Source organism: Lathyrus oleraceus, unplaced genomic scaffold (genome assembly GCF_024323335.1).
Source record: "Lathyrus oleraceus cultivar Zhongwan6 unplaced genomic scaffold, CAAS_Psat_ZW6_1.0 chrUn0260, whole genome shotgun sequence".
Lineage (NCBI taxonomy): Eukaryota > Viridiplantae > Streptophyta > Magnoliopsida > Fabales > Fabaceae > Lathyrus > Lathyrus oleraceus.
Genome location: NW_026112651.1, coordinates 46086 through 61296, shown reverse-complemented (window position 1 = coordinate 61296; position 15211 = coordinate 46086).

Here is a 15211-nt window from a genome sequence, read left to right as displayed (position 1 = left end):
GGTTTGTAGGCAGAGGGCCGAAATGGTGGAGGTAACCACAAAATTAGGGTTTACATCTACCGAATACGGGGTAGAAGACCAACAACTCCGCGTGGGGATAGAACAAATCACAAATCCGCACGGGAAACCAAAATAGGGTTTATAACAAACCACAAACTGCTGGAGAGCAGGAAAATAGGGTTTACAACTACCGGTATTAGGTAGAAAACCAAAAACTCTGGCTGGAGAATAAAAGGTGTATAACCACAAATTCTGTCAAGAAAGCCAGGAAAAATAGGACTTATAACTACCGGTATGAGGGTAGAGGCCCAAAACTACTCCGCTGGGGAACAACCCACTGGGAAGCACAAGACATTCGACAAATAGCCAATTCGGGAATAATCCGAAAGGACAAACTGAATCAAGACATGTCCTAATGAGGATGTAACTCAAATAGGAAAATCCTTCCCAATATATGTGTTGGGAGGAAATGGAAGAAACCGTCGTCCACGAGGATATATCTCAGTGGGGAACTGCAGAAGGAAAGGCAACATTTTCTGCTTATGGGCTGACTCTATATGGAGAGATTTATAACACCCGACATCTGCTTGGGGAGATCTGTAAAGAGATCTACATCACCCTAAAGCAGGGAACAACAAACAAAGGATATATGGCAGGAAATGCAACATGAATATCTGAATGTTTTATGAATATGCATGAATATGCGTGATTTATGTTTGATGAATGCTGACAAAACAGACAGTTCTAACACAAACAGGTTCAGGAATCAAACGTCCGGTATTATACTTCCAGGGGAACAACCAGCTGGAGAGCCAATCTGCGGAGATCTACATGCTGAGAAGCGAAGATCTGCGGGTACTGCTGAAGAAGCAGAGGATCAGAGATATCAGAAAACAACCCAATCAGGGTACAGAAAGTCACAACGGGCAAGAGTAGCCACCAAGACAAATCTGTAGGAGAACAAGAGAAAACCCAAGATATCTGCAGGGGATCCCAGTGTCAACTGAGAAACAAAAAGTGCGTTGCACAAGCACGAACTGCTGTAGAAGCAACTCCACATAACTCCGCTGGGGAACAACCCACTGAGGGAGAATGATATCATCCAAATAGAATCTAAATGTATAAGCAACTCTACTGGGGAAAAACTGTCGGCTACTCTCTTGGGGAACAAACCACTGAGGGAGGACAGATCAAACAAGTAGATTCTGCAACGAACCACTCCACTTGGGGAGAATATACATAGCAAACTGATCACAACATGTAGATTCTGCAATACAAGCCGCTCTACTGGGGATCACAAACAGTCAGGAAATCAATCCATTCTCTGGAGGCTAGAGCCATCATCCGACCATACTGGGGATTGAAGGAGTATTCAACAGGCAAAACTGCCACAACAAACACTCTGCAGACTATGCTGAGGAAAAGATGGTTGAAATACTGGGATATCAACCCAATCAACCACTGAATAGGAAAATAAATCCTGCTCTACTGAAGAGAAAAAACTCTGATGGAGAGATAGCAACAATTCCGCAGACGACTTCGCCGGGGAAAAGGTAAAGTACCGGGTATCAAACCGCTGACTTACCGAGTCTTCAAAAAGAAAGCGATCGTGCTGAGGAAACAGACAATTCCGCTGGCAACTGCACTGGGAAGAGTGACAACAACTCTGCTCGCGAATCCGATGGGGATATCAATAACAGCTCTACTCATGACTGTGTTGAGGAGACAAATAAAGTCTGGGCAGGCGACCCACTGGAGAAAGTGACGGGGCACCAAGATGATAAACCATCAACCACCGAAACTCACAAGGAAACACCCATGCTGGGGAAAACTGCTGCTGGAGAAAACGAAGTCCTCAACAACACTCTGCTTGCGACTATACTGGGGAACAACCCCAACAACAACTTTGTTTGAGGAACAACCTCAACAAAGATCTGAAGAAAGAAGATACAACCAAACCAGGAATATGAACGAATGTCTTACCTGTTGGAAATCATGCCACCCTCGGGAGAGCACTGAGATATTCTTGAGTATCCTTTCAATATTGTGAATGTTCACTTTGTTTAAAACAATATTTTGAAAATTTTGATTGTTTAAAACAATGATATTTTATCAATTTAAAGCATGCGAAACATTTGTTGAATTGAAACAAATAAGAGTGCAAATAATTGGATAAAAAGCTCAAATTGATTTGATGGAATGGTAGCCTGCAAATGGCAAGACTCCATAGATCTGTACAAATTTGAAATCAGTGATATATATTGGAAGAGGGCTACATTGAACATAATGATCCTTTCTCTACCAATTTGAATCTCGATGTATCCGAAGCTTCGGTTGACGACGAATCGAGAATCTTCTGACGAAATGACGACTGATAAACAGAAAGTCTTGTCAGGATGCAGTTACTTGCCAAATCCCTAATTTTTGCCTAGATTGCCCCAAGGTGAGGTACTCAATCTAGCGGGATGCAAATATTCTCTTTTTTTTCAAGTCTCTAATTTTTGCCTGGATTACCCTTGCGGGTTCTCCATCGAGACGTTCATTTTTGCCTAAGCCGCCCTTTCGGGTTTTCAACTTAGCGAGCTATTCTGTTTTTCATTTGCATATACTTTTTTTTTTAGGCAAAGTATCTCTTAACTGCATCTGAATTCACAGGACGAGTGAAATCCTCCTCATCCATTGTTGTAAGCATCAAAGCTCCGCCTGAAAAGGCTCTCTTAACAACATATGGACCCTCGTAGTTTGGAGTCCACTTGCCCCTGGAATCGGGCGCGAAAGACAAAACTTTCTTGAGCACGAGGTCACCTTCTCGGAATACACGAGGCTTGACCTTCTTATCAAATGCTTTCTTCATTCTCTGCTGATATAACTGACCATGACACATGGCAGTTAATCGCTTCTCTTCAATCAAATTCAACTGGTCGTAACGACTCTGAATCCATTCAGCATCAGTCAACTTGGCTTCCATCAAGACTCTCATTGATGGGATCTCCACCTCTACTGGGAGAACAGCTTCCATGCCATAAACAAGAGAGAAAGGGGTTGCCCCTGTTGAAGTGCGTACAGACGTACGATATCCATGCAAAGCAAATGGCAGCATCTCATGCCAATCTTTGTATGTGACAGTCATCTTCTGGATAATCCTTTTGATATTCTTGTTAGCAGCTTCAACAGCCCCATTCATCTTGGGTCTGTAGGGAGAGGAATTATGGTGTGCAATCTTGAATCCAGCGCACAACTCATCCATCATCTTATTATTCAGATTAGATCCATTATCAGTAATGATCCTCTCTGGCACACCATAACGGCAAATCAGCTGGTTCTTGATAAACTTCACAACCACCTGCCTGGTTACATTCGCGTACGAAGCGGCTTCAACCCATTTGGTGAAGTAATCAATTGCTACGAGAATAAACCGATGTCCGTTGGACGCTTTCGGCTCAATCATGCCGATCATGTCGATTCCCCACATAGAGAAAGGCCATGGTGATGAAATCACATTCAGGAGTGTCGGAGGAATATGAATCTTATCCGCATAAATTTGGCACTTGTGACATTTCTTCACATACTTGCAACAGTCAGACTCCATTGTCAGCCAATAGTAGCCTGCTCTCAACATCTTCTTAGCCATGGCATGTCCATTGGAATGAGTACCAAATGAACCCTCATGGACCTCAGTCATCAACAGGTTTGCTTCGTGTCTATCCACGCATCTGAGCAAAACCATATCAAAATTTCTCTTGTATAGAACTTCACCGCTGAGGTAGAAACTGCCTGACAACCTTCTTAAAGTTTTCCTATCTTTCACAGATGCCCCAGGCGGGTAGACCTGGTTCTGGAGGAAATTCTTGATATCAAAATACCAAGGCTTGTCATCTTTCACGTCTTCGATTACAAATATGTGAGCGGGTCTGTCCGAGCGCATCACAGTAATGTTGGGGACATCATTCCACCATATGACCACAATCATGGAGGCAAGCATAGCAAGAGCATCTGCCATCCGATTATCCTCTCGAGGAATGTGATAAAATTCAACTTCTGTAAAGAATGTTGAAATTCTCCTTGCGTAATCTCTGTACGGGATGAGACCAGGTTGATTCGTCTCCCATTCACCCTTGATCTGATTGACAACCAGGGCCGAATCACCATAGACATCAAGATATTTGATTCTTAAATCAATGCATTCTTCAAGTCCCATAATACAGGCTTCGTACTCCGCCATATTATTCGTGCATTTGAAAGTTAGCCTTGCTGTAAACAGAATGTGTGAACCTTGAGGAGTAATGATTACTGCCCCAATTCCATTTCCATATTGATTAACAGCGCCATCAAACACCATCGTCCATATGGAACCAGGTTCTGGACCTTCATCAAGTGTAGGCTCATCGCAATCTTTCATCTTCAAATACAGAATTTCCTCGTCAGGGAAGTCATACTGAACAGACTGATGATCTTCAATCGGCTGGTGCGGTAGATGGTCAGCCAAGATACTACCTTTGATAGCTTTCTGAGCTCGATACTCGATATCATACTCAGACAACAACATCTGCCAACGGGCAATCCTCCCAGTTAAAGCAGGCTTCTCGAAGATATACTTAATCGGATCCATTCTGGATATCAACCAAGTTGTATGATTTATCATGTACTGGCGCAAACGCTTAGCAGCCCAAGCCAAAGCACAGCACGTCTTCTCAAGCGTAGAGTACCGAGACTCACAATCAGTAAACTTCTTACTGAGGTAGTATATAGCAAACTCCTTCTTCCCTGATTCATCTTGTTGACCGAGTACACAACCCATCGAGTCTTCAAGAACTGTTAAATACATAATCAGAGGTCTTCCTTCCTGTCGCATCCTGCGAAAAAACAACCGGCGAGCCTAAAAATAAAAACATACACAGAGCCGCCACTAAACGTTATTTATCCCAAGATAGGGAAAGGAAACGCTCAGAGAAACCTGGAAAGGAAATGGTCTTGCGACCAAAGAGAATGGGTTCGGGAGTCGGTTACGCGAGGGGAAGGTATTAGCACCCCTCACGTCCTAGGTACTCCTAGGGATCCACGTTCTAAAATAAAGAATAGGTTGCTAAACATCACACACACACACGGGGAACGCAGGTGGGGTTAAGAGGAACGGGCTCGATAAGGTATCGCACCTTATGCCTACATATCTTGTCTGGAACAAGAATCAGAGCCACTGTAGTTCGGCTTACGCACGCCAAACAACACAACACATACAAACAAGCAAGGGTGGCAAACATGGAGCCCGACAACCACTGGATGGAATTACGTCGGCATCCGAACCAAAACACGCACAAAACGGCAAACGTGGAGCCCGACTGCCACTTACTGGACTTACGTCGGCATCCGAGCCAAACATGCAATCAGATAACAAACAAACACACGCAAAAAAGAAAAAGGTTGCCCGGAGTGGTCTCGCACGACCACCTGCCTACATACCTTGTCTGGAACAAGGATCAGGGCGATGTAGTTCCCCTGAAAGGGACTAAATTGCTAACCAGAAACCGGGGAAAAATACACAACTAGGGAGCTGAGACTCGAGCCTAATGTTGTCATGCATCGTTAACCCTAAGTTCGGTTTTCTATCCTACTTGCATAAGCAAACTAACCTAACCAGGAAAGAAGCTAGCACACAAGCATACAATCATATATCAACATTAAATGAGAACAGGCATCTCAAACAAACATGTCAATCAAATAATCACAAAACACCCACTATAACCAAACAAGAGGCTCAATCAATGGGGTTTGACCGCCGAAGCGAGTCGTCTGTACAGGCTGGTTTTGCTCTTAACCTTGCCATTACGAGGCTAAGGTGAAGCAGATGAAAGGATGAAGTGAGGATCAGACCTCACAGCTCTTATCCCTAACCAGGGAGAGCTGACAAATGAGCATGGGTCCAGAATAGGGGAACCCTTCTATACTCGATGACTCTGACTCAATGTGCACTGCACAGGATCTTGGGTTAGGATCTCAATGCTTCAACCATGTAATGGGAGCAAGGAGAAGACTCACTGAATAGTGGGGGACAGGTTGCTTGTCCCTACCTTCCACCAATTGCCTTCTTTGAAGGACTTTTCCTGCTTGGGCTTAAAAATAAACATACACAAGCATTGCCTCTTAAGGAGGACTTCAGACAATTTGCCCGGCCCGGTAACAGCCGGGTCTCCAGACTACATGAAGTTTTAAGAAGTTACCTCAATGCAAATTGCTTATGCAAAGCAAAGCAAAGCAATAGTTCACAAGGAACTGAGCAACTAAAGTACCTGGAAACAATCAAACTCAGTCAGTATTCAATCAGACAAATTGTACAGCAAACAATCAAACAGTTTAAACAATACAACACAAAGCAAGCTCAAGGCTTAAGCCCAAGCTCCAACACCTACAAAACAATGTTATGTTAGTGTACAAACATCCACAACATCAATCAAAATTGGATTTGGATCATTCTCCATGTACATTGCTTTTTTTGATCCTGAAAAATCAAGCAAATATTAGCAACTAGACCACTAGGCCAAGCCTAGGGTCCAAAAGCAAGAAAAAGTTAAAACAGCAAGGTATCCACCATCCAACATCAAATTAACATCAAACAAGAGCAAACATCATTGGTCTCATGTATATATCATCCATCAAGTTCAATTCATGCACAAAACAATCCATATTGGTTCAAATGAAGCACCAAATATACAAACAGAAGTATTGCCTTCAAATCCCTATCAAAATAAATCCAAAAATTCTCAAATTAAATACACCTAAACAGGGGTCAATCAAGGTCTACCATGTCAAATTTGAGCTTAATTGGGCAAATGGAACCATGTCAATGAAAATCAACAAAAACAGACACAATTTCATGCTCCAATTCACACCATCAATGCATACATCCACTTCAAAAATTCATATCTCATTGGAAACTAAAAAGAAATGGATGAGACCAAAACAAGGAGGTCCTAACATGTGTCTAGTTCATGCATATCAAATTTCATGGCCATACAATACCATATGAGGATTTCACATCAAAATTACAAACCTATGTCATATGAGCTTGCACAAATGATCTCCAGAAATGAAAAATCATGATCAAATAGAAAATGAAGTGAAAAATTCTACAAAAATTCATACAACATCCCAACATGCCAACCAATCATCATGCAAAATTTCATTTTATTTCAACATGTATAGGTCACTCAAAAAAATCCTGCAAGTTGACATAATGAGGTGTGACACAAATTGTCACACCTAAGTTCCAGAATTTGCTGCTCTCTAACCAGGTATCCAAAATTCATGAAATTTACATATAAATAATCCTCAATGAGTCAAGAACCACCACAAAAATTTTCAAGAATTTATTCTACATTATGAGCATTTCATGATCAAATTACAAACATGTATCAAAAATGGACATACAATGGAAAACCCTAGGTCAACTAAAATATTTGCCAAGCACAACTTTGACCAATAGGTCAAAAAAATCCTACACAAGTCAACAAAGTCAAGGAAAAAAACTCCATATTTTTAGGAATTTTTTACTATTTTTTATGGATTTTTTAATGTGTTAAATATTTTCTAGAAATTAAATGAAATAATTAATTAAACCAATAGCACTTTTGCAATTATTTTGAGCGGGAGCGGGAAACTCCCTATTCGAATTTTCAAACCACTTTTTGGATCAAACAGCCTTTCTATCATCACTTTCAACTCAGAAATTTCCAGAAAATGAGAAAAACGATGAACATCAAAAGTTAACGAAAATGGACATGGCCATATCCGTTCGAACCGTCTCTTCAAGAGGAACATGAATACCATGCTATTACATCCTAAAAGTTCCTAAATCTCTCGAATCGACTCACTTAGGGTTTGTGTTCATACTTTCAATTCAAGATTTCTCCCTACTCAGTTCACTATTTCATAAACCACAAGCATATTCGTGACCTACGTGACTAGCACTTTCAAACGCATATGAACAATCAAAGAAACATGAGATTCGAAAAACCTTCAAACCTGGATATGGCAGTGTAATTCGCGCGCTTTTAGAGCTCAATTCATGAAAACAGCAATAGTAGAGGGATATAGAAGGTGATTGGAGATGCTAGCTTCAATTGCCATGGCTTCCATTGCTTGAAATCATCATTTCACCATGGATGCTCTTGAAAATGCAGTCACGATTCCATCCTTCTCCACCTTCGAATTCCAAAAACAGTCCAAGGTAATGATGCAAGGAGTCCAAATCAAAAAGAATCACGAAAAATGGTTGAGAATTGATGAAGAATTTTGAGATTGAAAGTGTTGTGTTCTTGATGAAAATGGAGAGAATGAAGAGTTTCTAGATCCAATCTTGGAGAATGTGTTTTTCTGTTATGATTAGAATGTGTTTAGGTTTATATATGTGAGCTTAATCATTCCTTAATCATGTAATTAGCCAAATTGGAATTGTTAGTGAAAATGTGAAATTTCAAGTGAGGGCAAAAATGGAATTTCCATAGGACAGCTCATGCCAGCTCACAATTGGTTTCAACATGTCCAAAACACCATATGTGAAGTGTAGAAACAATTCCCATTGCAATTGGTCATGTATTTCTCAAACTCACCATGTATTTGCAAAATGTCCATTTTTGTCATTTCCATTTTTCATGCCAAAACTCAAACCATGTGCATTAACCATGAAATGAATATTCAAACACACTTAAAATGCCATTCCTGAGGTGTTGGAAAAAGTCCCATTCAAAAATTCCCAATATTTTGACATTTGGACAATTTTGCCCCTGTCCAATTCAGCTGTCCAGTTGAAAAGTGACTTTTTGCCTGGGCCATTTTTGGGAAATTCCAATGATGCACCCTCAAAGTACATGTCAAATGGAGTTTGTGCATATAAAGAACTTGCAATTTGGACAAACCATGTGGAAGTTATGGCCTCCTGATTACGGTCTTTTCTGAAATTCACTGAGCCATATCTTGCAAACCGTACATTGGATTTTCAAGTTCTTGGACTTTTTGGAAAGGTGAGAACAAGATCTACATCTGTCATGTTGAACAATTTTTCATTTGAAGCTTCCTTGGACTTCTGTTTTTGAGGTCAAAAACTTTCCACTTTTGGAAACTTCAATTACAAGTCACTTGCTATTTTTGGCAGTTTTTGTCCTGACTTGATTTTCTTCATTTTTAAGCTTTGAGATGTCATTCAACACTTGTTCCAACATGAATCAAGTGTCTTCAACTCATTTCCACCTCCACATCCATCAGATCAAGCACAGTTGACCACAGTTGACTTTTCATCTGATAGATGAATTTGGCAATGCATTGATCAATTTAAGCCCCAATCTCCAACTGAAATGGCTCAAGGGTGACACCCTAGCCTCAATAATCACAATATAATCACAAAATGATCCTCATCTCCATCTCAAACACCATCTCCTGATTAAACCCTGATTGGCCCAATACAACTGATTAGGATTGACCAGTGGTCAAAACCCTAATCTCAAGGAATCTTCTTCAATCTCCTGATGACATCCAACCATGGTGATGATGATGTATCGATTCAATCAACATGAAGACCAATACCCTTGGGAGTCACAAAACCCTAATTCACAGCTCAATCCTCAGATGGCCCATGATCAATCAGTACAACCCTAGGCTTGCATTTTCTGACTCCCTCATCTTCTGATCAAGACTTGGGAAGATAGCTTGCACTATGTAACCACATGTTATGCAATATGAAATGCCTAATGTCCTAAAATGAAATGCAAATATGTTAATGCTAGTCCCAAGAGAGGAGGGCAAATTTTGAGGTGTTACAGCTGCCCCTATTCAATCCACTGTGAACCTGTCGATACGAAATAGCCTCGGCTTTCGGATGATCAGGATGAAGAGTGATTGAATACCAAGAACAGACGAACAATTTGCACTCTGATGGGATAATAATTAACAACGCCTGTCAGCATCGGCGAAGAAACACTCGAAAAACCGACGACCTGGATGCCAAAATAAATGGTAACGCAGGGATAACCAGGGTCTGAACACCACATCCACTCGGGATTCTCATTCTTTTTTTTGCTTTTCTTGAACCCCGAAAATTTTCTCTTCTTCTACCTGGTCCGAAAACCACTTCGGTCTGAACTCCGGGAAATTGGCCTGATCGCCACTTCGGTCTGGATACCGCCTCGGTCTGAACTCCGGGAAATTGGCCTGATCGCCACTTCGGTCTGGATACCGCCTCGGTCTGAACTCCGGAAAACTGGCCTGAATACCACAAGTACATCAACCTGATCGTCGGAAACTTCTTCGATCTGAGAATCGGAAACTGGGCCTGAATACCACAAGTACATCAACCTGATCGTCGGAAACTTCTTCGATCTGAGAATCGGAAACTGGGCCTGAACGCCACTTCGGTCTGAATACCGTCTCGGTCTGAATACCGGAAAACTGGCCTGAATGCCATAAGTACATCGACCTGATCGTCGGAAACTTCTTCGATCTGAAAATCGGAAAATCGGCCTGAACGCCACTTCGGTCTGAATACCGCCTCGGTCTGAATACCGGAAAACTGGCCTGAATGCCACTTCGGTCTGAATACCGCCTCGGTCTGAATACCGGAAAACTGGCCTGAATGCCATAAGTACATCGACCTGATCGTCGGAAACTTCTTCGATCTGAAAATCGGAAAATCGGCCTGAACGCCACTTCGGTCTGAATACCGCCTCGGTCTGAATACCGGAAAACTGGCCTGAATGCCACTTCGCTCGACAGAAACTTTGATGCAACATCACCTCTCAAACGGTAACCACAGCTTGAGACTAGCAGATGCTTTTAATGATGCATGATTGATTTTTCTGCGTAATGCTCCATAATTATGGAAATGCTACGCGATTATTTATTTTTCTATGCAATATGCCATGCTATTTTTTTCATGATGAATGCATAAAAAAGAAATATCCCCCTCAAGGGACTCTTCTAAGGAATACGAGACTCTCTGCTGAGGAACTCGTCACCGCTCCGATTTCCACCCTGCTGGGGGATAGCACTGCTGCTGGGAAATAGGCAACCCTTGCTGGGGAAACCTCCTTTGTACCCAATCCGCTCGGGAATTTGCTGGGGATAGGAACCACCAATGCACTCTGTGGGGATACAACAATCTTTGACTTGCTGAGGATATCAATCCTGACTCTGCTTCAGGAAAACCCTCACAGATACCTGCTGACTTCACTGGGGAAATGCTCACAGATACTCCGCTGGTGAAATAGCAATCTCCAGGCTTAACTGGGGAAACATCAATCTATCACCTGCTGGGGATAACCATCCAGATCCTGCTAGGGAAACGCATACTACTCCGCTGGGGACAACCCATGCAATCCATAGGTAGAATCAACTCAGCTGGAGATGCAAACATCCGTCCGCTACGGAAACTTGTCCAATCCACTGGTAGGATGGACACTGTTGGAGATATATTTCTTTGAAAAAGACCCGCTCCACTCGGGGAACCGCTGGAGATATATTTCTTTGAACCCGCTCCACTCGGGGAACCGCTGGAGATATATTTCTTTGAACCCGCTCCACTCGGGGAATAATAACCTTCTGGCCTGGCTGCTGAGGAAACACCGTTGTAAACCTGCCGGGGATAACCATCTTGACTCGGCTGAGGAGCTAGTCCCAGGATTCTGCTTAGGGACTTAGCTGGGAAATGAGAATTCCCGGGCTCATCCGGACCCTTTCTGCTCCATCCTCTTATATTCCAGGTCGCTCCTTGCTCGACGAGAACGTACTCCTGGGATTTATACAAATCTCAATTTTTCGACTTTGAAGAGTCTTCTTGATTAATTCCAAAGGTCGTCGGACGTCTCTCGTCGTCTCTCCACCGTTCCTCCTTCGTCCCTGATCGGACTCTGCGGGGAATTACATACTTTCAAGTCTTTCGACTTTGAAGAGTCTTCTTGATTATCATCAAGGATCGTCGTACGCCTCAACGTTCTCATCTCTTCATATATTCGTTCGTCCCTGGTCGGACTCTCTGGGGATCTGTGACAAAGCTTCCACATCACAACCTGCAAGTGAGTGACGAATACCTAACAGTACCTGCAAAACAGATCGTCAGATAAAACCGTGCCCCAGGCGTGTCAAGATTTCAACACTTGGGTCACTCAACCTTCCAAATAAGATTTCCAGTTTCAATCTCATAAGCATGCATTGGAAGAGACCTGTATGTCTTAAAATGCAAAATTCGTTATCAAAATATCTGGATGTTTTTGCAATCAAAGCGGTAATGAAAACAAAAACAAAATTATTTGACTGAATATGCATTTTATTGATTGAAAAAGTGTGTGGCTCAAATGAGCAATACAAAAGGGAGCAATTCCTGAAAAGAGGTAATTGCGCTCAAAAGGAAAAATCTATCCTAATGGCAATGTGAAACCCGTGATCTCATCGAGTTCCAACTCGGTTACACCCCATATGTCCTCAAACTCTCCATGCTTTCCGCCTTCTGAACAAGACGCTTCTGACTGATTCCCACCGGGTATTATCCATGATGCTTTAACCAAAGCGCAAACGATCATGCTAGACGCAGTTGTTCGTTTCAATCCCTCTTTTGCCTGGACCGCCCTTTCGGGTTTTCAGTCCACCGGGATACCCATTTTTGCCCAAGTCGCCTTTTCGGGTCTTCGACTTGCCGGGTGTACAATTTTTCATTTATATCCCTAATTTTTGCCCGAACCTTTCTTTCTGTTTTTTTGGTTCGCCGGGATGCCCATTTTTGCCTGGACTATTTTGTTCTTTTCGTCCAGCGGGTCAATTACACGAAGTATTTTCTAACTGCGTCCGCATTCACAGGGGATGGAAAATCCTCACCATCCATGGTCGTTAACCACAAGGCTCCGCCAGAGAAAACCTTCTTGACCATGCTGGGGATTCATGACTGAGTGTCCGTTTGCCCCTTCGATCGTTTTGAGGAGGAAGGATCCTTTTCAGCACCATATCACCTACGTGATATACTCGAGATCGCACCTTCTTGTCAAAAGCATGCTTCATCCGCTGCTGGTATAACTTCCCATGACAGACGGCTGCCAGCCTCATTTCTTCAATCAATCTCTCTGAGTGAGAAAGGCGTGTGCCCCAGCAGATGTACGTACCACGGTACGGTACCCAGGACACCAGCTTCGTACTTGGTCACCATTGTTGATGCATTCCATCGTGCCCCAGGAAGCACTACCTTATTCACCTTATCCTCCCCATCAGACATCAGAACCCGTTCGGATTCAGGGTCAGGCCCCTCCTCCGGGATCGGTTACTCTCAATCTTTTGATTAGAGCACCTCGAGATGTCCTCATCAGGGAACTCAAACTTCCTCGGTTGATAATCCTTAATGGATTACGGGCGATGTAATCAGGCAATACACCCCTTGATTGCTTTCTGAGAGTATACTGATCGGTCAATATTCTTTTGCACTCTCACAACCCGTCCGGTTAATGTTGGATTCTCAAACCCATACTCGATCGGATCCATCTTGGAAACCCACAAAGTGGTATGAACGAGCATATACTGTCTCAGTCGGCGAGCAGCCTATGCCAAAGTACAGCAAGTTTTCTCGAACAGTGAATGTATTGTTTCACAGTCGGTAAACTTTTTGCTAAGGTAAATTGCATGCTCTTTTCGACAAGACGCGTCATGCTGACCCAATACACCTCGTAGACCCCTCGAAGGCCGTCAAGTACAGATTGACAATTGTTCCTTTCACAAGAGACATCGGAATCATAGGTTCCCGCAATTTTCTTTTATTTTTTCAATGCCCATTGGCAACCATTATTTCACCTGACCGTTTGATCTTTTTTTTTTCAACACCTTGAATATAGTTTCGCACGTGGCTGTTAGATGAGATGTGAACCATGACAGGTAGTTCAATCCATCCATGAAACCACGAACCTCTCTTTTTCTTTCTCGGTTCAGGCATTTCTCTTATTGTTCCTTTGTTGTTTTTTTTTTTTTTTTTTTTTTTTTTTTTTTTTTTGCAGGATGAGCCTCGATTCCTCCCTTACAATGAACCCCAACAGCTTACCGGATCGCACTCTGATATTGCACTGACTTGACTTCAACCTCAGTTTGAATTGTCTTAACCGGTTAACCGACTTGGCCAGATCTACCAGATGCCCCTCTTTTGGTTTGGGACTTTGCTATCATGTCATAGCATTTGATTTCATGACGAATCATATCATGAAACAAAGTCACCATGGCTCTCCTGATGTAGGCACTGGCGTTCTGCTTCTTTAGAGGACGGTCTTCTCTCCCTGGTAGCTTGTGCGCAATGACATCGGTATCCGACCCTGGCATATCCTGACATGACCAGGTGAAGGCATCCACATGCACCTTCAACAGGACTACCATTCTACTCTCGACTTGCCTCTGAAGCGGCCTCATTTTCCTATTTCCTTCCTGACCTTGGCGGTGCTTGGAATAACAATCTCAATCCGCTTCTCGTGCGGCTGAATCACCTTCTCCTCTTGTTTCAACAACCTGGCTAATCTCCCAGCAAATCACAATCTTCTTCGCCTTTTTCTTTGGCATGACAGTTTGGATTGTCGAAGTCATACGAGGTGTAACCAAATCGTTATCAACAAGATCCGGAGAATTATTTTTGAATTCGAAATAAGACAAAACAAAAAGGTGAAAAATGAAAATAAACATTGCCATTTTTATTTGTTTTTAAACTGCAAAAATAAATGAAAAACAGGGAACACCGCTTTTTGACTGAAAAACATCCATTTATTAATGATGCAGAAATGCAAATTTAAACATGAGGTGGCCCTTACAATGGACCATTACGTGTCGGGCAACACGCATGGTTTGCATGCAAATAAACTGAAAACAAGAAATAATACTCTTCCAGACGAGTAACAGTGTTGATCTTTTTAAGCCTTCCAGCTTCCTGGCACGCACGATTTTATCCACTGATCAATTCCCCAGTCACTGTTAGTTTCTTTACCCACTGCCCGGGTGTAATCTGAATCTTCAGTAATTGCATTCCCCATCGCCTGACCATGCGCCGGTATGGGATTAGCATTAACATCTGTCAATAGTGAAAAATGGAGGGCCTTGGACTCCAGCAGGTCTTGAACAGTATGCTTAAAGGCTCTACAACCCTCAATGTCATGCCCCTGCGTACCAGAATGAAATTCACACCTGGCGTTCTCATTATAGTTTGGTGGCCACTGAT